Here is a 25,678-nt window from a genome sequence, read left to right on the forward strand (position 1 = left end):
CTTCCTGTTCCTGCTCAAACACAGTGGTGTTTCTGATTAGCTTATCTGCTTCAATAATTACTTCCTCCAAACCATCAGCGTGTCTTAGACCCCATTCCTACAAAACTGCTCAAAGAAGTCCTGCCATTAATTAATGCTTCAATCTTAAATATGATCAACCTATCTCTAATAATCGGTTATGTACCACAGGCCCTCAAGGTGGCTGTAGTTGAACCTTTACTTAAAAAGCCATCTATAGACCCAGCAGTCTTAGCTAATTATAGGTCAACCTTCTCCAACCTTCCTTTCATATCAAAAATCCTTGAAAGAGTAGTTGTCAATCAGCTAACTGCTCATCTGCAGAGGAATGGCTTATTTGAAGAGTTTCAGTCAGGTTTCAGAGCTCATCACAGCACAGAAACAGCTTAAGTGAAGGTTACAAATGATCTTCTTATGGCCTCTGACAGTGGACTCATCTCTGTTCTTGTCCTGCTAGACCTTAGTGCAGCGTTCGACACTGTTGACCATAATATCCTATTAGAGCGATTAGAACATGCTGTAGGTATTACAGGTACTGTGCTGCAGGCCCCTCTTCTGTGGAACCAGCTTCCAGTTTGGATTCGGGAGACAGATACTATCTCTACTTTCAAGATTAGGCTTAAAACTTTTCTTTTTGCTAAAGCATATAGTTATGGCTGGACCAGGTGACCCTGAATCCTCTCTTAGTTATGCTGCAATAGACGTAGGCTGCTGGGGATTCCCATGATGCATTGAGTTTTTCCTTTCCAGTCACCTTTCTCACTCACTATGTGTTAATAGACCTCTCTGCATTGAATTATACCTGTTATTAATCTCTTTCTCTCTTCCACAGCATGTCTTTATCCTGTTTTCCTTCTCTCACCCCAACCGGTCACAGCAGATGGCTGCCCCTCCCTGAGCCTGGTTCTGCCGGAGGTTGCTTCCTGTTAAAAGGGAGTTCTTCCTTCCCACTGTCGCCAAAGTGCTTGCTCATAGGGGGTCATGTGATTGTTGGGTTTTTCTCTGTATCTACTGTACAATATAAAGCGCCTTGAGGCGACTTTTGTTGTGATTTGGCGCTATATGAATAAAATTAAATTGAATTGAATTGAGAGTTTCATTAAAAGTAGACCTACAGTTAGGTCCATAAATATTTGGAAAGAGACAACATTTTGTCATTTTAGGTATTCACATTGTTAAAAAGCAAGGGAAAACAGTGTTAGCATTAGCTGATAAATGTATTCAACATCAAATTAGCATTAGCTGCTAACGGCAGCCTACTTAGAAAAAACTACTTACAGTGTTATAAAGCAGGGGAAAACGTTATTGACATTAGCTGCTAATAGTTTGAATTCACATCAAATTAGCATTAGCTAACAACGGCAGCCTACTTGGTATTAGCTGCTCACATTTTTATATAGCAAGAAAATATTGTATTAGCATTGGCTGCCAATGCTTATTCAACTTAAGTTAGCATTAGCCACTAATGGCAGCCTACTTAGCATTAACTCCTCACATTGTTATAACCAGTGATGGGAATAACAGTGTTACAAGTAACGGCATTACTTACGGCATTACTTTTTTCAGTAGCGAGTAATCTAACTAATTACAACGCCGTTACTAACAAGAAAATGCGATGCGGTCGCATTACTATTTTTCAACGAACAGGCGGTTAAAACTGTGTTCACCTTACCGCATCTTATATCAGTTGCACGGAAGTAGCTGTCTACATAAGTAATCTGTGCACTGCGGATTTAAGCAGCTGCGTGCGCTCCCGTGTATGGCAATAACTTTCAGCCAGATGATCACTTTTTGGCACAACACCTCGAGCTAGGGGGCAAAACAATTGCATGAGTGCTGCTGTTTGACTGAAGAAGAATAAAGTAGTCGTGGTAAGCCAATCCCATAACCACTTTAAGATGACAAAGCAACAAGGTGATATATACTGCTTTTAAACTGTGTTGATAGCCCACATAAAACCAGTCATGATAAACAATATATAAATGTGTTTTTTTTCTGAATATTTTCATCATGTTTACTGTCTAAGGACAGTGCTAGCAAGCACTCTCTGCTTATGACCAAAAAAAAACCAAACAAACAAAAAAACAGCCCTTCCGTGTTGGTGGAAAAATGATGACTGCAAGTAACTTTGTTGTTTGCAAAACTTGTGCATATATTATACTCTGGACCCCAGGGGGTTAAACATTTAATTTTAAAGTAATGCAATAGTTACTTTTCAAGTAATTAATTATTTTTAGAATCTTGTAACTCAGTTACTAACTCAGTTACTTTTTTGAAGAAGTAACTAGTAACTATAATTAATTATTTTTTCAAAGTAACTTGTCCAACACTGGTTATAACGCAAGAGAAAAGAGTATTAGCAGCAGCTACTTGCATTGTTAAAAAGTAAGATAAAACAGTATTAGAATTAGCAGATAATGCTATTTCACCTCAAATTAGTATTAGTATGAGCATTAGCTGCTATGCTTATTCCCCTAAGATTGGAATTAGCCACTAAGGGCGGACTACTTAACTTTAACTACTTACATCATTATACCGCAAGGGAAAGACTATTAGCATTAGCTACTCACATTGGTAAAATTGGAAGGAAAACAGTGTTAGCATTATTGGATAACGCTAATTCATTTCAAATTAGCTTTAGCTAATAATGGTAGCCTACTCAGATATAGCTGCTTACATTATTAAAAAGCAAGGATATATGGTATTAGCATCAGCTGCCAGTGCTTATTCACCTAAAATTGGAATTAGCCACTAATGGCAGCCTACTTGGCACTAACTGCTCACATTGTTATAAAGAAAGGGAAAATGGTATTAGCATTAGCTGCTAATAATTATTCACCCCTATTTAGAAGTAGCCGCTAATGGCAACCTATTTAGCATTACCTATAACAGTGTTATAACGCAAGGGAAACTGGAACTGTTCCCCATGCTCTTAAACATGCTATAGTCCACCCACTTCTTTAAAAAAAACCTAACCTTGACGCAACTGTTCTTTCAAATTTTAGACCAATCTCTAAACTCTCTTTTTTGTGTAAAATTTTAGAAAAAGTTGCCTTTCTCCATCTTCTAGCCTTTCTAGAGACTAATGCCATCTTAGAATCATTTCAGTCTGGTTTTAAAGCTCTACATTGTTAAATGTCCCAATTCTTTGATCTTTGGGCTGAAGGAAGAACAACACTCGGTGTATAAATGCTCAATCAACAATCTCTTTATTCCATGCAATTCTTATTATTCCATACAACACTTTAAGCATTACAGACGTCCGGATGGGAGATGAGCAAGGGAGGGTGTCCTGCAAAATCTTCTATTTTTAGAAAACATGGAATCTTGTTCCACTGTTACGCTGACAATTCTCAAATCTGTTTTCCCCTTAAAAAGAACTCTGCAGACTCCTTTAAAGTTTTACTTGACTGTCTTGATGACATTAAATCATGGTTTGCGTTTGATCATATCTCCCCAATCCTGGCACGTTTACACGGGTTACCAGCACGTCGTAGAATCAACTTCAAGATTTTGTTTTTTGTCTTTAAATCTCTGAATGGATGGCTCAATTTTGTCTCTCTGACTTTTTAACAAAAAATAATCCAAGTAGAGCCCTCAGGTTTGCAGATAAGTTGCTTCTGACTTTCCCCAGAACTTTTTTTTTTTAAAAACGTTTTATTTTTATTACCATCTTTGCTTCCTGTTCCTTCAATACAAGTCCTCCAGTGCTCCATTCAGTCTGAAACCACGTTACACAGTCTATTTCCGATAATCCTTGATAACTTTAAAGGCTGTTGTATCTGAGAGGCAGGGAGTATGTTTTTTTTTTTAATTATATATTTATTGAAGAAAAAAAAAGGACTTGTTACAATAAAGTGCACTGATATTATTTAGTCAACAAAAAGGAAAAAAAAACCTTTTTCTTAGTCCTTTTGTTTTACAATCTGATAGCAAAATAAATAAATAAATAAACTCGGTGGCTTGACAGTGTGTTACATGCAGCATGTTTAAGTTATTTACAAAGACTACATTAGGTACATATTATGAAGTTGAGGGTCAACCTGACATTGTACGATACATGGGAAATACACAAATTCAGGGCTGGTCTTAGCTAAATTCAGGGCGGACTTTCCCCAAAACTAGAGTGAAAAACAGAGGTGACCGAGTTTTTGCAATCGCTACACCCAAACTCTGGAACATAAGGTCTTCGCCAACACTCGATATTTTTAAAACCCGGTTGGAAACACATTTGTACGCTCAGGCTTTCAATTATGAAGACTCTTTTATAGTAATTATTGTGTATGTTTCCTATTTTATCTCTACTCTGTGCAGCACTTTGGCTCAACCTGTTTTTAAATGTGCTGATAAATAAATGTAGATTGCTTTGAATAAAACAGTGGAGCCGAGCTTTGAGCCATCCTCAGTGTGTAACAGTGTGTGTATGAGAGCCATGTAATGTCCATGTGTGCATGCTGACTGTGCTGCTCTGACCCCTCCTCCTTTCAGGGTGGAGCCTGCTGGAGTCCGATGGTTGAGACCAGGTCTGAGGAAGTGTAAGTGTGTTTTTAATGGGATTCATGAAAACAAAGCAGCACACATTCAACCATCTTCATCATGTCAGGAGTCATCATCAAAGTGTCAATCAATGAACAGATGATGGATCAATAACTGCAGTTGCATTGTGTTTGTTCTCTCCATCAGATTCCTGTCAACTCACAATCGACACAAACACAGTACACACAAACCTCCAACTGTCTGACAACAACAGGAAGGTGACACATGTGGAGGAGGTTCAGTCATATTGTGATCATCCAGACAGATTTGATCTTTATGAACAGCTGCTGTGTAGAAATGGTCTGACTGGTCGCTGTTACTGGGAGGTCGAATGGAGAGGAAACATTTGTATATCAGTGAGTTACAGAAGCATCAGAAGGAAAGGAAGCCTTGATGACCGTTTGTTTGGACACAATGATCAGTCCTGGAGTCTGTGGTGCTCTGATCATGATATTCAGTCTGTCAGGCACAATAACAGAGAAACATCCATCTCCTCCTCCTCCTCCTCCTCCTCCTCCTCCTCTGTCTCTAACAGAGCAGCAGTGTATGTGGACTGTCCTGCTGGCACTCTGTCCTTCTACAGAGTCTCCTCTGACACTCTGATCCACCTCCACACCTTCAACACCACATTCACTCAAACTCTTTATCCTGGGTTTATGTTCTGCTTTCCTGGTTCCTCAGTGTCCCTGTGCTGAGTGTAAAGAGTGTCTCCTGTTAGAGAAACACTCTGACTGTTGAACAGATAGTTCAGTCTGTACATGTCTGTCTCTTTCACTCACAAACACGTTTCACATTCATGGATTCAATCAGTTGATGTTTGAAACTCTTCTAAATGATTCCTTGTAAACTTCTTCCTCTTCAGTCCTTTAAAGATGGAAGCTCCCATTATTCCAGGATCCACATGTTCAATTTCAATTCAATTTTATTTATATAGCGCCAAATCACAACAAAAGTCGCATCAATGCGCTTCACAGGTACAGAGAAAAACCCAACAATCATATGATCCACATGTTGGTTAGTTAGTTGTTTGATTGGCAGCCGAGCCTCCTGTGAGGAAACGCCAGAGGCTGCCAGTGATGTAGCCGACTGTCTGGGATCAATGTAACTTCAGTAGCTGTTTGCTCCAATTCAGTCACACGTGTTAGCATTGTTTAGCTACAGTGGTCCTGAAGCAGCTTCAGACCTCACTGGTCACATGACTCTGGTCACCTCGACTCAGTGTTTCTGAAGCAGTCTGTTGGGTTTTTAGAAATACGTGGCTGCTGCCTGATGTTGGGCCCACAGAGGAAGACGACTCACTCCCTCTTCTTCACTTCCTCCTTAAACATGTGGAAGGAGAGCAAAGTGCTGCCAGACTCTTATTTCTGACAGGAACAGAAGAAACCACAGCAAACTGGTCCAGTTCTTCATCTTCATCACAATCTATTTATTTATGATGGTGTCTTCAGTCTGAGGGTTTGAAGTTTCCATGTCTGTGTGATGTGTGGTGTGAAGGCTGCTGGTTAAACTGGGACTCACTGTTTAAAGCACTGAGTGCTCATAGAGAGATGCTCCATGAGTCCCAGTACAGACTACAAACATGGTGGAAACTTAGCTTTGATATCCACACACTCTGCACGTCTGTGAGTAACTGTGATGAAGATGTGCAGAGATCTGTGTACAAACAGGAGAAAGACTGTAAAGACTCTGTGCTTCTAACAGCCTCTGTTAACATATGTGAGGCTGTTTGTTGTTGTTGCCATGGAGCTTTTCACTGTTTGGGTCAGCAGGTCATGTGATCAGGTTTGTTCTGCTCGACGATGGTTCAGTGTCAGGGTTTGTTTGCATTCATCAATAAATATCTAAATAAATCAAAGACTCCATGTTTGTTCTTTCATCATGTGACCTCTGCTCATCCATCTCTGTGTGTATCAGGATACATTTAGTTCATAATACACAGAAAAATCAGAGTTATTACCTGTAATAAATGTGAAAGTAAAGATTCCTGCAGTGATAACCAGGCAGGACTGAAACACATCCAAGCTCACAGCTGTCACCACGGTAACAGCACCGCCCATCCACAGGTGAGGGGAGGAGCAAAAAGAGGGACTTTCACCATTTTATACTAAAAACACTCGACTAATGTTTCTAATATGAAACAAATAAGCCCACATTAATGTGAGCATTTATTAAATAATAATAATAATGATTTCCTCCTGATCTCATTTCCATAGCAGAGAAAACTGTGGTGTATATTGAGGTGGAGGGTGTGGTCTATGGCTCAGGTGTAGAGTGAGGGTGGGGTCCTGCTGGGACTGCTGAGGGTGGAGGAGGGAGTGATGATGACATCAGAGCTGCAGCAAAGCAGTCAGCAGCACAGAGACCAGTGAATACACAGTCTGTTCATCTTTGCATAGATACAATATATAGCACAATATTGAATGACAGAGACACGCTGTGTGAGCTTCCACAGATACACTGACGTCAGTATCCAGAGTCCTCCTGCTGCTCCCCCCTCAGAGCCCCGTGATCAGCACCAACACATTCAGTTAGATGACAGAGTCCAGCTGCAGCTAGAATCAGCTCCCCTCTGTGAACAACAGCACAGCGTCAGTGTTTCACACTCAGTGAAAGGAGGAAACACCAGAAGAACACCATGTGTGCTACGTTTCCCAGGACAGACTACAAACTGCACAAATACAGAGCAGCACGTGGAAGGACCTGGAGCTGCATTTAAAGAGAAAAGACAGCGTGATGTCCTGTATGGACAGGTGGAAGGAACCAAGTCCTCAGCTGAAACACTCGTGTTTGTCCACAGACAGGAAACACAGCAGGAAACAAAGAAGTGCAGCTCATGGATAACACACTTCCTGTCAGTCACAATGAGGCTGGAGCCAAACACAGAAAGGTGTTTTTGTCCAGATGAGCCCAGAGAAGAAACACGAGTGTTCACAGACATCAGAAGCTCAGAGAGGTGAAACATGAGGTTGGAGTCCTCGTCAGCATCCAGAAGAGCTGCTGTGAAACCCTGAGTACTCATGACAGACTCTGATGGCACAAACACATCATGATTCAAACATGAAGACAAACATGGAGCTCCTGATCCTCCTGCATGAGAACAAGCTGACATGAGCGCTGTGTCTGAGAGTGTCTCCCTGTCACAGTGACAATAACACAGCTGCTGCTCACAGTCATTAAACTGACCTGAGGTCAGCTGCTAGGACGTCTCTGTGCTCCTTACATATGAACCATGTGACCTCACATCAGTGCTGTGGATGACTATAGTCATAGAAGAGTAGAGCTGTAGCAGGTGGTGTGAGGAGGAGGAGGAGGTGGTGTATTCTAGTTAACGCAGTACTGAAACACTCCAGCAGAGGGCGCTGTTAAGTCCTTATTGTAACACAGTTACTGTGTGCAGTTATACTTCATACATAATCTGCACTGATTTCAATCAGACATGCTGTCAGTAAATGATTGGTTTCTATTGATTCTACTTCCTGTTGACTAGTTTGATGACAGTGAAACAATCACAGCTGATTGTGTGATGATGTAAACTGTCACTGTTACATTCAGTGTGTGTGACATCATGTTAGTGCAGGCTGATAACAGCCTGGTTCTGTTAGAAACACATGAACGTGTCCATAGATCAGTGTGTGTTTAACATGAGAGCTTCAGCCCTGCTGATGTGTTCAATAAAGACATGCAGGAAAACTGATGAGACTCTGAAATAACTCTTTATATTTATAATGTAACTCTGCATCAAAAGAACAACAAAGGATCCCAGACAGGTTTATGTGAACAAAGACGATTCTGATGTTTCTGTTTCTAACAGTTTGACATTATTAGTAAACAGACTGCAGTGAACAGGATTTATAAAGAGCTTATATATAAAGATATGACAGCTGTTTGTTGATCACTCTGTGTTTGGACCTGATCAGTCCAGCTGTTTACTTGAAATATGTTCATTTACCTGCTCTGTTATATTTATGTTCTTGTCTGTGTTGAAAAACACATTTTAATGTCCCTCAGATTTTTCTCCCAGATGAATAAATATAAAATGACACAAACTGACTGCAGCTACTTTTTGTCCTTTCTGTCAGAAACCTTCATGTGACTCATGAGAGACACGTTTCAGCTGTTTGTGACAGATCAGAGGCCAACAAGTCATTTATAACACTTTCCATCATTGTTTAGCACAAACACATGTTGACACAGCAGCGGGGCCACAGTGAGAGTCAGAGCCAGGAGATAAAACTCCTGTTTGACCACAGCCTCAGTTTGTTCCTGCAAACACTTCCTGTTGTTGACTGGGTGGAGTCAGGAAGCCAGCGAGGCCCTGCAGGACTGAGACTGCAGACTGGGACGTGCTCTGTGATGGAGATCAACAGCATCACTGACTGTTTCTGTGAGGACACCATCATCCCAGCAGGGCTGTTTCCCAACAACAAGCCCTGGACCATCAGAGACCTGAAGCTGCTGCTGAATGAAAGAAGAGGATCTTCAGGTCTGGAACAAGGACGAGCTGAGAGTGTTAATAACGTTACTAATGTTCAGTTACACTTTACTAGGTCACATCTGTGACACACGTCACTTAAATAAAGAAGGAAATATTGGCTCTGTTTTATCTGCTGGGCCCAAAAGTGACTCCCCGTATTTAAACTGCTATGAATAACTTGTTGGTCTATAATATGTGAAACATGTGTCAAATGTATCCATCATGAAAGATATCAGGTCATCTTGAGCCACAAAAACATTCCTATCATGAGGTAGAAGCTGGAATCAGTTTGTTGCAGAGGGACGTTTATATATCCCATATTTATCCAGTTAAAGTCACATTGAAATTCAAAAATGTCTTTTCAAGAGTCGTCTGTCCAAGAGGAGCAGAAACTGCAACAAATATAACAACAGTTATTTAAGCTGTTTTAAAGGCCACAAAGGAGCAGATTGGTTATAATGCAGCTGCTTCAGAGGAATAAAGATGAAACACTGTTTTTATTTCATGTATAACACCTTTCAATAATGTGTTGACTAAAGTCTATTGACCAGTATAAGTAAAGACATCACACACACACACATGGAAACACTGAAACCTGTTTTTGGTGCAGCAGCGGTCCCAGCTGCTCGCCTTTATCTAGACTGGGTCGGCTGCTTATCTCAATATAATCAATGTTTAAAGTTCTCAGTGTTTCTGTGTTGCTTCAGATAGGATCTCCCAGCATCATCACTGTGCTGTCCAATCATTGTGTGCTAGGTTACCCTTATAGTGCAATGTGTGTTTGCACAAAGAGAAGCATGTGTGTCAAATATAAATAAGCACAGAACAGAAAAAGCTGCCAGTTTCTTCTATTTAGAGTCAAGTTAGTGTTTTGTGTCTTTGTTTGAGGCCTAATGTCAAGCAGAGGTGTGTGTAACTGGACTGCTCTGTTATATGTGTGAAATGTGTGCTTCAGCATCATCTTCGTCACTGCTGATTCCTTTGTGTCATCATGTGTTGAGAAGAGAGAACAGTTATAACGGAGGAGCAACAGGAAGCCCTGAAATCTGCATCCAACAAGGAAGTGTTGGCTCACCAGTGATCCCAGCAGAGGCCACTGGTTTGGCTCCAGTTGTTATAGATTCAATGATGTTGTTCCTACAGATACATGTTAGCATCTTTATTGTAGTAAAGTCTTGTAATGTGAAGCTAGAAACAAGGCAGAAAACAGCTCCATGATCTGATCTTAATGATGTTGTTTTGGTTTATTTCTGTCTTTCAGAACTGGATTGGAAACTATCAAAGGTCTAAAAACAGCCTCAACCCTCCCAAAGACAAACTTTACACACGTCATCTTTCAGCTACAATCTTTGTTGCAGGGATCTTCTGCCAAACAAGGCTGAGAGAAGATTTCTTACAGCTGTCATGTTGATGCTGTTTCAATCTTTGGGCAAACACACTCATATATTAGGGCTGATATCAGGGCTGCACAAGTTCTTTGTGTTTGTGATCATGAATAATAGAAGTGTGCCTGTTGAAGATCATGTTTGCTACATGATGAAGCGAGATCGATCAACTGGAGACCAGACAACAAACGACGGAGGCACCAGACGAATGCAATCAAACGATCAGTTTATTAACACAGGAGAGGCAACATCTGCATATGTCTTCCTCTGACAAAAATTCATCAAAAACTGGTTTTATACCATAGAACATTAACGCCCACACATACACGTCAATACAAGTCAAAAATACATTGTTGGCAGACATGAGCGCATCTTATACATTTTAATAACTATAAACAGTCATATAACTTCTCTTTTCTATAACACCTGCCTTTTAAGGTAATAAACTTCAAGCTTCGGGATCGTTAAAAGCTAATAATTGACCCTCGTCACCAATCACTAAGTAGACTGAATTGGCGCAGGTCTCAAAACGAGAGCAGAAGACACTTGGGCCTTCGCTCAGGCCTGCCACTAAATTAATAAGTGTATTGTAAGCATGCATGCAATTAACCTGCTCTGTTCTCATCTTCCCTCAACATGTATCACCTGGACACTCTCACCAGTGAAGCTTAAAACCCTCTTGGATGGAACATCAACTCTAAACAAGCACAGTTATGCATTGTGTATAAAATAAACTCAACCTGTGAATAGAAAGGTCAATGTAATGACAAACATATTCAATGCATTATGAACCCCATAAGAAATATTACTGATAAAATAACACTGTAGAACATGTTATTAATGCATTTATCATAAGGCAGATTATATGGTTACAATAAAAGAATCTCTGAATCCCAACATTCCCTCTTTTGACATTCCAACAAGGAATGTCACCACACTTCGTGTTGTATCACTCCCTGCCCCACTCTATGGGTTCTAAGTTCATCTGGTAGATGCCCTCAACCCAGCCAGGGTTAACAACCCTCGCCATTACTCTTACCAACAATCCTCTGACACAAGGAATGATACAACACCCCACAATGACCAGTATCCCCAAAAATACACCCAAGGAGCATATCACTGACATCGCCACACCTTTCCATCGTCCGAACACGGATGTCATCCAGGACTCCAGCGTGTTTTCGATACCTGAGTGTTCATGCATAGTTTTAGACAAAGTTTTCAGGCCCTCCAGAGCTCGGGTTACTGAGCCATCTGGGGCAGTATTATTGGGAATAAAGGTGCAGCACATGTCTCCAAACATGGCACATACACCTCCCTTCTCTGCCAGCAACATGTCAAGGGCCATTCGATTCTGCACGCCCATCAGCGAACTTGGACCCAATTGTTCTGCGAACCCCATCATGGCATCCCTGGTTAGGTTAGAGAGTCTCAGCAGATTGTAATGAACATAGTTAATGCGATCAACATTCTTATTAGGCGTTATCCAAATTAATATACTCTCAAATCCTGCAGCTACCTGATTTACCAGCTTGTACTCATTAGGAACTCCCCTGGGCACTCCTATGGAGTCTATCCAGGTCGGCGAGTCCAAACGAGGATCATAAGCATGTGTACCCTGGGTCCCTCTTTTAGCCAAAATATGTCTCTTACGTCTTGCAGCTAAAGTACGTGTGTTATGTTGTGGAATAGCCTTTACCTGATTCCCAATAAGCATGAGCGGAGCTCCCAATCGCACCATTGCACATGTCCCTACGCTTCCCATAGGAACACGAGCCAACAGAGTGCTCTCCCCACAGTAATAATAGAGCCCACTTCTTGCCCATGTTCCAATGACCGTGTTTGGGTCGCTTACATTATTGGTGGTTCGTCCCTGGAGTGTGACAGCACACCAAGTTGGGTCGATCTCTCCCACCTTGTACTTTTCATTATCTGTAGAGAACTTAAAACATGTATAGTTATCTTGTTTTGGCATAAATGGTCCCACTGCTGTCTGCTTTGAAACGGCAGGGAAAAGTCTGGACAACAAAGTACAGTTGCCAGTGGTCACTGCACTTCTGGTTAACTGTAACATACACTCATAGCCCCACTTATCTTCTAAATGCAATGGGGCGGGCTCTGTAAACAAACGTGGCCTAGCTGACGCACAGGCAACACAGTCAGATACATGTTGTTCTCTAGCATTTTGAGCCACCCAATCAAGCCAGAGGTTACTGTCCTTGAAACCGGTGGCCCGCTCAATCAAATCCTGCGGCTTCAATCTAGTGTAATCTGATGTCAAAAGTAATCTCTCTTTTAGTTCCTGTTCCTTTTGAGCGACTGTCCCTGAGGTTATTGTTTGGTCGGCTAAAGTGATAATTGGTTCAACTAAGTTTACCCTAATTACCCCTGATGGATCTGTCCCTATCACATCCACCCTAATTACCAAATAGAACATACCTCCCGGGATCCCAGATTTTGGGAGCGTATCCCACGGTCCTAGGGAAAGAGTGACAGGGTTCTGGGAAACAGAATAATCCCTTTGAATGGCTATCCCCTTCAATCCCTGCGGCACATCTGGCTGCCATCCTACTCCTGTCCAACCTACCACGTCTTGCCAAGCACACCACTGATCTGTTATATAGGTGTAAACGTGTTTCCCCCACGAGGGGCCCCAAACAGCCTTACGGAAGCATATCATGGGATGATTGCAAACCCATACATCATATGCTCTCCAGCTACTACTAGCTCCTGTACACTTAATAACGTTACACAAATCAAACGTGAAAGAGCTGGTAGACCCTTTAACATAATTCAACTCTATGCCATTATTCATGCTGAGACACTCATCACCTTTACCTGACACCTCGCGCTTTTGTCTTTTTTTACGATCCCGCTTTTGGGAACTACAGTCTCAGGAAGTGCTGTGCTGGACTGGCCTCCGTGTTCAGACGAGTGGTTCGGAGTGCCCTGCAAAATATAAACAATAAACAACACAGCCATCGTTAATATCACAGTATACAATAGACATGTGGTTGTAAGAAATATTTTAATCAGTTTTTTCTCATTACGTGTCTCTGACTCGTGTGTCTGCATCATGTTAGGTAAACTTTGTGTTCTGGACTGAAACTCCCCTGCTTTTGGAGTTCTCAACTGGTCGCTGCTCCTTTCTTCTGACGTGGTGACCTTCTCAGCTGCTGCTCTTCTCTCTTCGGCCTCCCAGGTAGACTACTGGTTGGCCCGTTGCACAGGTGAGAGGATTTATTTTGCCTGTGCTCGTTATCGTTGACACCTGTGTTGGGTGTAGAGGAGTTTTCCTCTAGCAAGCTCTCATGTGCTGGCGCACACTGCGACCAATGATACCAGGTATCGCCTTTCCCTTTCAGTTGAACTGCTGTAGTTGTCCTGGCAACGACCTCATAAGGACCCGTCCAGCGTGGCTCCTTCCACTTGCGCTTGATAACCTTCAGCCAGACCGCCGCCTCTGGGGTCACCTGGTCCGCCACATGCAGTCCAGAAGTAACCTGTTTTGTGAAACTGGAGACAAGACACTTCAATTCATCCCAATATTCTGCATGAGACCTGTTACCTCTTGTGGTGTGTTCCGCCGGAACCTCTGTCCAAGGTGCTGGAAATGGCCTTCCCGTCTGCAACTCATGCGGAGTGAATCCTGTTGACTTATTAACAGAACATCTTATAGTCATTAAAGCAATTGGTAAAGCTGAAACCCAGTTTAACCCCTGTCTGCATGCAGATTTTAGATAGCTTGTTTTTCAAATTCAGGTTCATTCTTTCTACCTTCCCTTGAGACTGAGGATGGTAGACAGTCCCAAACCTGTGTTTTACTCCCAACATCTTCTCTACTTCCTCCAGGTCTCGATTTTTAAAGTGGGTTCCATTATCTGATCTAATGCGCCTTGAAACCCATGCCTGGGGATATAATGATTGATTAAGCACTTAATCACGCTTTTGGCGTCCTCCTTTCGGGTGGGCCACGCTTCTGGCCACCCTGTCAAAGCATCTACACACACTAACAGATATCTGACTCCCCTGGGCCCACATCAATCATATCAGTATAATCAATCACAATTTCTTCTCCTGGCCTTTCTGGCAGGAGAAACTTACCTGGTTCTGGTTTTACCACTGGTTTTGGATTGTGAGCTCCACAAATTAAACATGTTTGGGCTTTTTCCTTTATCATAGCTGTTAGTCCTGGGTGCCACCAGTGACACAAATTTCTCTCCATCTGTGCCACTCCCACATGGCCAAGCCCATGTGCCTCAGTTATCTTCTGTCTGGCCAGTTTGTCAGTTAAGACTGGTCGTCCATCAACTCCTCTCCAAAGACCACCCTCTTTTCGGCTCCTTTGCTCTGCCACACCTCTTTCTCCTCCAGAGAAGCCTCCTCTTGGGCCTGTCTGGCCTCCTCCAACATATTGATGCCTGCCTCCTCTTCAGCAATTACCTGCACCATTTGCTGTCGTCCTTTATAGCCTGCTGCTTCCTTTGCGGCTTCATCCGCTTTCTGATTTCCTCTTGCAACCATGGTATTTGCCTGACAGTGTCCTTTACATTTGATAATGCTCACCTCACTTGGGTCGTGCAGGGCCCTCTCCAGTTCCTCCATTTCCTTCCTATGGCAAATAGGAGCATTTGTTGCTGTTCGGAAGCCTGCTCTCTTCCACTGCTGGAGTTCCACATGGGCTGCTCCAAAAGCATAGGCTGAATCAGTATAAATGTTCACTCTTTTGTCTTTGGCCAGTCTCAAGGCCCTACTCAGTGCAATGACTTCTGCTCTCTGAGCAGACTGTTGTCCCTCAATTCTCCCTGCTTCTTTTACCTCAAATTCAGTTCCTTGTTTGCAGACTATAGCATAGCCTGCTTTCAGTCCCTCTTCATCCCGATGGCAGCAGCCATCTGTGAACCAATCCTCAGCTCCAGGAATAGGTTCTGCTTTTAAGTCTTCCCTGACTTTCCTTCAAGTTCTGCTTTCTTAGTACAATCATGAGGTTCCCTGCTCCCATTAAATCTGCCATATTAATTCCTTCATGTGTAAATGTCAGATTTGGAGCATCTAGAACTTTACTCAACCTCTGTTGTGCTAATGAGGTCATGGTGAACGCCTGCGAGTTCACATATGCCACCACACTATGTGTAGTCAGAACTTTTAGTGGGTGTTGTCTCACCACATGTGCTGTTTTCTGTATTATTTTGGCAACCCCTGCTGCATGCTGTGTGCATGTAGGATGCCTTGCCTCTGTTGGGCTCAATCTTATGCTGACATACATAAGTACCTGTCTTCCTCCCTCTTTTTTCTGAAACAACACACCATTTATTATTCCAAGTGTTTCAGAAATATCCAAGTAAAATGGCTCATCATTGTTAGAGTGAATTGTTAAATGTTTGTCATTTTTATTCTTACCATTTGTACTTTAACTGTGTGTTGAAAGGAATTCTTTTGTTCTCCCCTCCCCAGATTCTCGAGGTTCTGGGTGAGGGGCTATAGTGTTTTATTGCAGATACATCCTATCTGGAAGATCTGCTTCTTTTGATGTGGTAAAACTTCCTGCCCTTTGTATGGCTTCACTGTGTTATCTAGGGTGAACCATAGATTGGGTGTGGGGAGGTTACCCTCTTTATGACCTAGGATGTTGTTCCTGCTTTATGACCCTTTTGGTCAGCAGCTCACACACACACACACACACACACACACACACACACACGCACTTACAAAACCACAGGCAGGGTATTCCTTGTTCACATGTGTACCTATGTAAGCCGTTATATGTTAATGAACCTATGCATATTCAAGTAACCACAATAAAAGGAGTGCTATGGGGAACCTGGCTGAGAGTCTGATGGAGGTCAAGTAGGTGGAACGACACTTGGCTCCAGGCAGGCCTCCCTCATGCATGAGTAACCCAAAGGACTTTGCCTACTTTGTGTCTTGCTTGCTGTGTAATCACATTGCCTTTAACGTTCCAGCGAATAGGTTTGTAGCTTAAACCTATCAATCATAATTAGGTGTGGCCAAATCTGAGGCCCTTGACAAGTCTTGTTTCAATGAAATGAACGCGGCTTCAGTGTCGAGTGTCCATGGCAATTCAGCCTTAAGGTTTCGAACGCCCACCTGTTTAATCAGATCCCGTAAGGGAGCCGTCCTTCCTGCATAGTTTGGAATAAACTGTCTGCTGTAGCCCGTCAGGCCAAGAAAAGAAAGGAGTTCTTTCACCGTTCTTGGTTTTGGGTGTGTCAAAATTTGGTCTCTGTGTGCATTCATTAGTCCCAATGATTTATGGGCTATTACACGGCCCAGAAATGTGACTTCTGGTCGAACCAACTGTAGTTTCTCTTTACTTACTTTGAAGCCGCATTCAGACAGTCTTTTGAGCACTATGAGTGATGCTGCCGTACAAGCCGCCGCTGAAGTAGCCGCGATAAGTAGGTCATCTACATACTGTATTAATGTGCACCCTTCAGGCAACTGATAGGGTGACAGGGCTTCTTTAAGCACCTGATTGAAAATGCCTGGGGACAGGGCAAAGCCTTGTGGCAAGCGTGTGTATCTAAACTGACGACCTCTGTATGTGAAAGAGAAAATGTCTCTGAGTGAATGATGTAATGGGAGACAAAAGAACGCGTTTGCTAAATCAATGCATGTAAACCACTTTTGGTCGCAGGTTATTTCAGTTAAGGCTGTGTATGGATTAGGTACAGGCACCGTATCTGTCACGGTTCTGGGACAGTGTTGACCCAGCATTTTGAGTTTCGTATATTTTGGTTTTATTTTGTATTATGGATTGTTTTCCTATTCTTTTGTAGTGCTGCCGCTGATGATCTAGAGTTTCATGTTTCTGTTTATTCGTGTTTAGGAAGGAGTGTGCCTCATTTTAGTGTGTGCAGCTTTGTTCCCCCTGTCTCGTCAGTCCTGATTTCTCCCAGCTGTGTCTCCCTTCTGTTGTCCATTCCCTGATTACTTCCCTGTGTATATTAGCCCTGTGTTTGCCCCTGCTCAGTGTCGCGTCGTACCCTCAACTAGCTGTGTGTGTTCTGTTTCCAGTGTTCCTTGCGTGTAGTCATCTGCTCAGGTTTAGTTTTGTTTTCCAGTGTTTCAGACCTTAGTTCCTCTGTTCTGTCTTTTGTTGTCTTTTTGGTGAGTTTAGTTAATTCAAGGTTTTGTCCCAGCAATAAAGCTGCGCTATAAGTTGAACTCCCCGTGTCTGAGTCCTGCATTTTGGATCCACCTCTCCTGCCTGCCTGCCACACAGCCAACCATGACAGTATCGGTACGTAGCATGGCATTAATGAGTCTTAAATCATGTGCCATACGGTACTTCCCTGTCCCATGTTTCTCCACCGGCAAAATTGGTGTGTTCCAAAGGGATTGCGAGGGCTCAAGCACTCCTGCTTTCAACAACCCTTCAATCGTCTCAGCGATCCCTTCTTCTGCTTCAGGCTTGTGTCTATATTGTGGTCGTGAGATTGGCGTGTCCGATTTCAGCTGGAACAAAACCGGCGCACAATGGGCTAAGCCAACATCAGTGGGTCCTGTAGACCACAGAGTGTCAGGCAATTTTGAAAGTTCTACCACTGCATCTGGATGATCTGTTCTCTCACTACCATGTATTCTTGATACTTGCTGATGCTCTAATATCACTGCGTCACTGGACACACATGTGATACGATATATTTTACATTTTGGTGCATAACAAATGTCTGGAATTTGGGTGGGTTGCCACCAAGCGTTATCCAGCGCTCGCCTCACCATCGTCCCCAACTCTTTAGCCTGGTGTCCCTCATGGACTGCCAATGTGATGTGTGGGGCCGAATCTGATCCCATGTTATACCAAGACAACTGTTCATCTGTTAATTTAACAACCGCTGCTACACCTTCTGGCCCCACATAAATATTTTGTGTTTGAACGTTCCAGGTCTGACCCTCAAGTTCAGAGTGGAAGGCTTCTCGGTAAACATCATCATCATCCCTATCATAAAAGAGAGTGACATGGAATGGATCTCTAGGCGAAGAGTACACCGCAAGACTCATGATCCAGGGTCTCCACTGTTGATATTGTTCCAAAATGCCTTCTTCTACAAAGCGCCCCCAGTAAATGTCAGCAGGGGGTGGTTCACAGTTCTGCATCAAGTATTGATTCTTTGAATTGATTTCCAGGCACGGTAGCGACATTCCACCGGGCAGAGAGACCGTCAGTCCATCCGCGGAACACATAATGGTGGCACCCAGTTTGATGAGTAAATCTCGGCCCATCAAGTTCACAGGCACTTGTGGAGATACCACATATCGGTGCCTCAAAGTCTGTTTGCCCAGCTTGGTCAGAGCTGGGTCTGTGAGTGGCAGAGTCATTGGTACCCCAGAGAAACCCACCACACTGACAGTGTGGTTAGAGATGGTTGCACTATTTGGTGTCGTTCTCAAAGTTGAGTACGTTGCCCCAGTGTCCACCAGGAAGGGCAATTCTGCACCTTCCACTGTCATTGACAGCATGGGATCTGCCATTCCCCTGCTGCCTGGTTCCTGTGGGCTCCATCAGTACTGTTCCTCCCAGCTCCAGTCTCCCACTGGATACTGAGACCGCGGCGCAACACTTGGATTAGGAGCTTGATGTCTGTCTTGGTAACCGCCTCTGCCTCTCTGAGTTCCCCATGCCTGGTAATCTCTTTGTTCATAGCTTCGGGGCAACTCACGGCATTCTCGAGCCCAGTGCCCCTCTCTTCCACATTGGTAACAGACATTCCATGAATTCATTCTGGGATTCCCCGGACCACGAGCTCTAGGGTCTGGTCGCCATAGTCCACCACGTCCCCTCTGTAAACGGTTGGCCCCCCGATTTCTACCTGTGCGTCTTTGCCTTGGTATTTCATGGTCACCAGGATAAGAACTGGGAGCACGCTCTGGTTGCTCGGGCGCTGGATCAGCCTGGGGCTGAACCACCATCATAGGTTTACTACCCTCTTTCTCCTTTTTCCTAACATTATTCTTCTCACGAGCTTCACCCAACTGTAATTTTAGCAGTTGTGCCTGTGCTTCTTCTAACTCCTTCTTTTGTTTGTTTACCGTATCTTGTTCCAACTGTAACCGATGTGTTACATGCCGCTCCCACTAGGTGGAGTCTGCTACTGCAAAATCTGGATTCTTTTCTAAATCAGTTGTTACTTTATCTGGCAGCCCCTTCAGTACCGCGGCGCGAAACCAAGCTCTGTTCTCACCTTCTTGACCTGGATGTATGCCAGTTTGTGACATCCACTGTTCCTTAGCTTTTTCTAAAAATTCTCTGGGAGTGTCTTTTGGATCCCAAATTATTTTTGGTATTGACCCTACATTTGGAGTTATGTATTTTTCACGAACCACGGCCAGCTAGCTTATCTTCTACTCTACTATATGGCACATCATTTGGAAGAGTGGTAGTCTTAGCAATTTCTTCCACATCAGCTAAACCTCCCGCAATCATAGTCCTTCCTGCGATGGCTCTAAAGTCTCCGATCCCAAGTTCGTCTCCTTCTGTTAAGGTTCTTAACTTCCTTAACCAAGCTGCTCCTCCCTCTGTTATAGGGGGCAGCTGCTGAACTAGGGCCTCCAGATCCCTCATCTTGTATGAACGATACACTGGTTCCTGCTTTGCTCCACACATTAAGGGCATCTCCCATTCTAAGTTATCTAAGCTATTCTTAAAGTGCACTTCCTTTTCTTCAGGCTTCAACAAATTATATTTTCTAAACATAGACTGTCGTTTTTCTCACCCTGCTATAGTCTTATCCTGGCTCACCAGCTTTTCTTTTGGTTTTTCCGTCTGATACACAGTTTTCTGTGATCGCAACTTCATTCCTGCCATTTTGGTGTCTGGTCGAGCTTCACAACCTTCCACACAGTCTGGCTCATTCTCTTCCTCTATCTCATCTTCTTCATCAAAGACAGCCAAGTTTTCTTTCTTTACTCTCTCTTCTACTTTGATTACTCTTTGCAGAATTTCTGCCAGAGCATCTTTATCAGCTTGCACTTCTCCATAAACTTCCCCTATCCACTGAGGCTTTTCCATCCCAGCTGTCTTTACTGGCTGGGAGTGTTCTTTTCTAGCTGGGGTAGGCAGTGGAGTAAACTCCAGCCTCCGAACCTCATCGGCTGGTGAGGCCGTCCCACCTGTTGAGGGGGTAACAGAGATTCCTTTTTTCAACTTTTCCTGACCGGTAGCTAAGTTCACACTTAGGTGATCCTCAGCTCCAGGTTCCCCTTGTGTTTTTAATGGATCAAACTCCATAAAATCTACAGACTTGGGAGATGAAGTTGAGGGTCCAGCTTTAGCTGAAGCTGCTTCTCCCATACCCATAGGCTGTACCGCCCTGGGCTGTGCACTAGGTGGCTGACCTGCTGCTGCTGCAGGAGTAATGTGTACAACATCTGCAAAACCTCCAATTACTGTGCCCTGTTGTCCTTGTGGCCCTCTAATCTCTCCTCCTGCTAAAGACATTATGGGGAAAACATAAGGAGGGGGTGGAGCAGATGGCGCCTGAACGACCCAAGGATGGAACGGTTGCAAAGAGTCTACTGGGGATTGAGATGGGTGTGGTGGCAATGTGTCTTCCGGTAATTCAGGAGAGGTGGGGAGAGGGTTGGAAGGCAGTGCTAGCTTCGCATGCGCATGCTCCAGTTTCTCCTTTGCTGTGTTTAGCAAATATATTTGTCCTTCCAGTTTCTTATTTTCCTGCTGCAATTCCTGAAAAGATTTCATCAAGGTGCGCACCTGTTCTGCATTTTCTGGTTTCTTTTCCTGTTGTGAGAGAAGTGAACTTACCTCTTGAGCTTGAGCCTCATCCTCTTTCATCCAACCTGAAATCCCTTTACACATTATTATCCATTTACAGAGTTTTGCGTGAGTTTCCTTTAAGAGTTTTATTTCTGCTTTGGTGTGTCTGTTTATTGCATGTGTTAATGTTTCCTGCTGCAATTGCTGTAATCTCTTTGCACAGTTCTCCCTTTCCTCTTCAAAAATAAGGTGAAGAGGTTGTCTATCCTGCAAAGTTCTTTGCTGAGCAGCACATAATTTCTCAACATGTTTCTTTACAGCCTTAAATTCTTTGTCTGCTACCTTAGTTGTTTTTGTGCAAGCCATGTGGATGGCTTTGTTTAACTCTTCAAGCTGATCATTTAGTGGCTCATAGACTTTTTGTCCACTAGATGTCCCGGTTGAACTTTCCGCCATCTTGCTTTCAAAATGGCTGCTGTATGTGCCCGCCCTCGGAAGTTCCTTGACGTGACTTCCTATTTCTCTATGAGAAGCTCTGGGGCCAGAGAACAGACACTTCCTCCTTTCCGTCAGAAGTACGGTAGTCGGCCACCCAGACACTTCCTCTTTTATACCTGCTTGATATACACAGTGACCAACACGGGGCCAGACAGCACAGCTTTTATTTCACAAACTTCTTAGAACAGCCACAGTTTTCAACACTTTAAAATAAGCACCCAACCGGCTGCAATTCTTGCTTTAAACACCAAACACAATTAATCCCACCACTTTCTATGCAAAATTCTAGTTCGTGGTAGTTATAGACAAGGCCTCAGTAAAAAGAAGAAATGAAGGCCGAGCAAAATACTGCATAATTCTAAACTTCAACTATTTTAACATGAACAATATCAAAACACTTCTCTGCTCTTTCTACTTAAAGTCAAAATCACACTGTTCAACAAAACGGGGTGTTTTAAAATCAGTGAGGGGCATACAGCATTATTTCTTACTCTTACAGGGACCTACAGTGCGTATTTCTCTTCTTGTAAATAAGAAAGTAAAAAGAAAAAATTGACTGCACCCAATAGCTTCTTAACTGGCCAACTCACTCTCAAAAAGGGCGACAAGGCATTGAACTAAATCTACACAACCCCGCAAAAACGGGGAAATCTGTGAGTCAACCAAAGCTGCCTGTACAACCAACTGGTGATCTGTATCCTCAGTCTCACAATATATATACAATTCCAAATATGTCAGCTCACCCACGAATGTTAAGTTGGCCGACACTGAAAAATAATGAATCATCTCCTTTCAATAGACTGAGGTAATATAACACACCGATAACGCTTAACTAAATCAATATCTGGTGGTATGACTTTGATAAAAAACCCCAAGGGATTTTACTGGTACAGAAACTCAACTTTGGCCTTCAGAGGCGGATTCCTCTCAGCCATTTCAGTCAGCATTCTAAACTGCCTTAAACAATAACCAAAAACTCAGGAGATACTCCTCAATCATAAATGCCGAGTATAAGGATATAATAATTATCCTGTGTTTCCCCTGAGCTACACCTATCACAAGGATTCCTTCGGGGAAATTAATCAACTCAAATCTTATAGACGTACAATATACCATGCCTTGTTATCGGCAGGGAAATTAAGCCTCCTCCAATAATAAAATCTGCTTCTGGAGAGGCAAGGAACAACCACATAAGTAATTCCATAAATTCTCTCGGTATCTGCTGAGAGCAAAATAATATGACACAATATCAGTTATTGCTGAACCTCTCTTCTCTCTTCACTGTTCTGTTTCACCAGTTGGTCTAGGGCCTCTACTAATCACAAACAATTATCCAGAAAACTGGGGAACTCTATTTCAGTTAAACACACTGTTTTATAAAAATGATACTCTAAGTCTGCTGTCTCACAGCAAACAAACACCTCCACTTGCACCTGTGCTGGCTCGCCTTGGATTACTGGCATCAGCAAAACGGTGAAAGTAAACCCAGTTATGTCTCTCTGATCCAATGTGAAAACTCCAGTGTCTGTCTCGCCCATTCAATACACAGATCCCTTCAAAACAATATTAAAATTAAAAGGGGAAGTAACCGCACCCAAATTTTTAACTGCGCACTTTTCCCCAGCAAGAAAAGAACGGGAAAAGAGACTTTTACAGCCTCTCACACACCCGAGCTGCAGCCGGCTGGCACTTTAAATCATTTCAGACAGTTTCTTACGTCACGGTTTCCAGCTGTATGCGTGGGTCCCAACAACCCGGATATACACACCGCGGCTCGTCTTTAAGAGACGTCAACAGGTCCGCGAATTCTCCAGATATATCAACAGAAACACAGCTTTTCATGGGCCACGGCGGGTCCACAAATCTTCGCTGACCACGGCGGGTCCACAAATCTTCACTGACCACGGCGGGTCCACAAATCTTCACTGACCACGGCGGGTCCACAAATGCACAGGTAATACTTTTAATCGTCTCTCATAACACACAATAACTCAATAACTCAAAAGTTTAGTTTCAGTTTCACTGCTCGGCTCAGCTTGCTGCAAAACCTCAAGCTCACGGCTGGCTTGGTATTTACTCTTTTTCTCTCAATTAAGTGTCTCCCTCAAAATGATCCTCTGCGATCATAACCAAGTTTAAAACCAAGGTCCCAAGTCTTGGTAGATGGTCAGTCTCCAGTACCGCACGCCGATGGACCCTAATAGACGTCTCTAATAGGGAGGGGGTCTGCACCCCTGAACTTTGACACTTATTAAACCAAAATCCTTAACACATCATCTCAATTACTTTTAGCTCAGTACTGCTTTTTCCTAACAACCGTGAATGCAACACTACTCTTAAGTTTCACTTTTGTTGCAAACAAAGATTTTCATTTCAAACAAAACTCAAAACAGAGATCTACGGATAACCACTTGACTACATATTTTAGAATTATGTCCCAATCCAGCACAATTTCCGTTTAAGAGGTTTGTGCCTTACCTTTTTATATGTGGGCCCAGTAGTAGTCAAGCGATCACCCCGTGACGTCTGCCGTCCGATCACCCGATCTGGCCTCAACCTCCGCCGACAACAAACACCTGTAGCTCTTTCTACTGGTCTTCAGATTGCCCGCATCCTCCACCAAAATGAAGCGAGATCGATCAACTGCAGACCAGACAACAAACGACGGAGGCACCAGACGAATGCAATCAAACGATGAGTTTATTAACACAGGAGAGGCAACATCTGCATATGTCTTCCTCTGACAAAAATTCATCAAAAACTGGTTTTATACCATAGAACATTAACGCCCACACATACACGTCAATACAAGTCAAAAATACATTGTTGGCAGACATGAGCGCATCTTATACATTTTAATAACTATAAACAGTCATATAACTTCTCTTTTCTATAACACCTGCCTTTTAAGGTAATAAACTTCAAGCTTCGGGATCGTTAAAAGATAATAATTGACCCTCGTCATCAATCACTAAGTAGACAGGATTGGCGCAGGTCTCAAAAAGAGAGCAGAAGACACTTGGGCCTTCGCTCAGGCCTGCCACTAAATTAATAAGTGTATTGTAAGCATGCATGCAATTAACCTGCTCTGTTCTCATCTTCCCTCAACATGTATCACCTGGACACTCTCACCAGTGAAGCTTAAAACCCTCTTGGATGGAACATCAACTCTAAACAAGCACAGTTATGCATTGTGTATAAAATGAACTCAACCTGTGAATAGAAAGGTCAATGTAATGACAAAGATATTCAATGCATTATGAACCCCATAAGAAATATTACTGATAAAATAATACTGTAGAACATGTTATTAATGCATTTATCATAAGGCAGGTTATATGGTTACAATAAAAGAATCTCTGAATCCCAACAGAATAAAACACAGAAAAACATGAAGGAGATTTTCCTGGTCTGGCTTTTTATAGCAGATAACCTTAAAAATATTCTGCAATTTTGCATAATTTTAAGAAGTTTAAATTTCTTCAGTATTGAACAGCAGAAATTAGGCTTTCTTGTCGGATGTCATTTACATGAAAAAAGAAAAAGACAGCGCTGTAAACAACGGTAGACTGGTGGGTAATAAGCGAATGAATAATCCAGAAAACAGAGATTTGAGACGGAAACTGTTCTTGAAGTACACACAGGGAGCTGTGTAGGAAGTGTAATTTTATCGTGGTGGAAGCAAAACAGCAAAAGTCAGAGGGAATTCATGACGACATTGATCAAATGTGAAGCGCAGTTTGCTGCTTCTTTGGCGAATTTTGGTTGGAGAGAGAAAACCTGCAGCTCAGAATCAGCGCAAAAAGACGGAAACACAACGCGGACCCAACGCATCAGAATCGCTAAGCTCCGACAGCGTGTCCGTCTGCGGGCCGTCCGGTGAGAAAGCCGAGAAAGACAAAGCTGATTCTGATGCGTCGGGTCGCTCTGTGTTTACGTCTTTGTGTGGAATCCGTTAATGAATTGATATCGCCTTATTAAAGCTACTCACCTCCCTCTTCTACCTGCACTTTCCACTGGACCACGGCC

The 25,678-nt window shown here is 43.0% G+C and overlaps 1 protein-coding gene across 1 annotated transcript in view; it reads left to right on the plus strand.

Annotated features, from left to right (window-relative positions):
* The window catches only part of LOC116320868 (NACHT, LRR and PYD domains-containing protein 12-like), a gene marked incomplete at its 5' end in the record, with an annotated part of 102,590 nt that overhangs the window by 35,092 nt on the left and 41,820 nt on the right, over positions 1 to 25,678 (plus strand). The window lies entirely within an intron of this gene.

This window comes from Oreochromis aureus, linkage group 3 (genome assembly GCF_013358895.1).
Source record: "Oreochromis aureus strain Israel breed Guangdong linkage group 3, ZZ_aureus, whole genome shotgun sequence".
Taxonomy (NCBI): Eukaryota; Metazoa; Chordata; class Actinopteri; order Cichliformes; family Cichlidae; genus Oreochromis; species Oreochromis aureus.